The 2,433-nt window shown below is 27.7% G+C and overlaps 1 protein-coding gene across 1 annotated transcript in view; it reads left to right on the top strand.

Moving 5' to 3' along the window:
• LOC106459557 (tyrosine-protein kinase CSK-like) overlaps nt 1-2,433 on the top strand; it is a 28,722-nt gene that overhangs the window by 14,435 nt on the left and 11,854 nt on the right. The window lies entirely within an intron of this gene.

Below are 2,433 nucleotides of genomic sequence, written 5' to 3'. Positions count from 1 at the left end.
GGCAAATATCGTAAATTGACTAAAATATCGGTATATATTTAAATAATAAATCCAAAGTACAATTTCACTACTAAATTTAAATTATCAGTTAACTCGGCTTCGGACTATTCGAAATTCTAATACGTAACAGCACTGCATACTGTGGAGTTGAGGTTCTGTTGTTCATGCTCATTACCAGCAAAAATAAAATGAAATAAAGGTTAGATCTTTTTTTATAGCTGTGGGTGGGTGATAAGAGTAATGATTAAATCACACTCTTTGGTGACACAGGAGCAGCCTAAATGTTTGTGGTGGAAGGTGTTGACTTGTTGTCTTCCTTCCAGTCTATCACTTCAAAATTAGGAATGGCTAGTGCATACAGTCCTTGTGTAATTTTCTGTGAAATTCAACAAGCAAACAAGCATATGTTAGCACTAATAAATTATCCTCTTTGCAGTGTATTTAAATTAAGGTTTACCTAAGGATTATAAAATTTAATAGTTCTTCAGTGTGAAAGTAAATTCTGATTTTGAATGTTTGAGTTATTATGGTATATACAGATAGGATGTAACCAAATTAATTGAGATTTTTTCCTGTGATTTTATTAGGTGTTTCCTTGTGAGAAAATTTAATATTTTTGGGTTTCGATTAATATTATTTTCAGGTTTCATATATTTTCCTCTTCCAACTGTTTATAATCATTAATTTTTATTACCATTTTTATTGATTCATTGATATTTTTATATAATAGTATTCTTATAATTTTTGGCCACATCAATAAAAATAATGTCATTTTACTTTACAAGATGAAAGAAAAATACTAAACAAAATATAAAATTGTGACATTGGTGAGCTACAGTGCAATAACTTATCATTTTATTCTATGCTTAGAAACATTTGATTAAAAATAGATTTAAATAGGTTTCAGCATTCTATATCTCATATTTGTTCTACTTTACTTTTTATTTTTTAGAATGTTTATGAGGTTTGTGTTTTATTTATCTTCTCATAGTATACTACATGAAATAGTCTTCACAGTTAGTGAATGGAGCCAACTACTGAGTTCTTTAAAAAAAAAATAGTAAATGCATATTTATGTGTTAAAACATGACAAGGCAACTAGTGATTCACTAAAAATTAAACATTTTAAAACTATCCATTGTCTCTTGGTTAATAAGGTATGAGTCATAGGGTTTCAGATGTCAGTGGAAATATATTATAGTGAGAGACAAAAATCCACACGTTTAGAGAATAAAATCCGTGTGATATATCTTGTACTCCAACTGATAATTTTTTATAAAATGTGAATACGTTATAGAATATGCTTTCCAAGAGTTTGTTTTGATCTAGATATTTTTGCTTTATCAGTTTAGTTGCTCTTATTCTTGTTTTATTTTAGCAAAACGAATTTGAATCAGTATATATACATATATATGTTTTGAATTATGCTTCAGCAAGTTGCCATTACATAAAGCATATGTTTTATCATGTTTTAGTACATAAAGCACTTTACATTTGAAATATATATATTTTTTTTATAAATTTATATGTATTAGGTGTTATGTATTACAATTTCAAATAGCCTAAAATTGAGTTAAACTGTAATTTAGGTTTAACAGTTCAATAAATGCTGATATATATCCAACTTGTGATATTTGCCAACATATCATGTTTTAGTACATAAAGCACTTTACATTTGAAATATATATATTTTTTATAAATTTATATGTATTAGGTGTTACGTATTACAATTTCAAATAGCCTAAAACTGAGTTAAGCTGTAATTTAGGTTTAACAGTTAAATAAATGCTGATATATATATCCAACTTGTGATATTTGCCAACAAGATTGATACGCACATTTTACTTTTCTAATACAAATATATTTTAATATACATCCAATAATACGATTTACAATAACAGTTATCATAAATAGTTATTACAAACAAAGATTTATATACAAAAGTTTTACAAACTTACAAGCAATATTAAATCTTTCTAATCTGGAACTTCCTTGATATCTTATCAAGGGTTCACGATGTGCAAGTTAATTTCGAGTTGATGTAGGTGCAATTCACTTAATAGGAAACTAGTTACTAGCTCTGTGGTCTTCACTGATCACACGCCAATTTTTTTCCACCGATGAAGGTAGGTAATGTTTTCATAAAAGTACTAATGTCTGATGTGAATCCACTGAAGTTAAATGGTGGTATAATGTTTGAAATTTATAAATGTTTCTGGTCAAATATCTGAAGTTTTCCAATTAATAAGCATTAATCACAAATATAGCTTCCAAGGTTTATAGTATACCAGCTGTAGCAAACCAATAACACATATTCTTTTTTGGTGCGTCGTGTTGGTTATATTTTTAGGCATGTGGAGAGTTTTTTGAAATTTGAGTTTATGTAAGAATACCGATGCTAACACTAGCGTATACGTACACACATATAGTGTT

This window comes from Limulus polyphemus, unplaced genomic scaffold (genome assembly GCF_000517525.1).
Source record: "Limulus polyphemus unplaced genomic scaffold, Limulus_polyphemus-2.1.2 Scaffold627, whole genome shotgun sequence".
Lineage (NCBI taxonomy): Eukaryota > Metazoa > Arthropoda > Merostomata > Xiphosura > Limulidae > Limulus > Limulus polyphemus.
The sequence above is the reverse complement of the archived record's forward strand: the minus strand, read 5'-3'. Positions and strand labels throughout refer to the sequence as shown.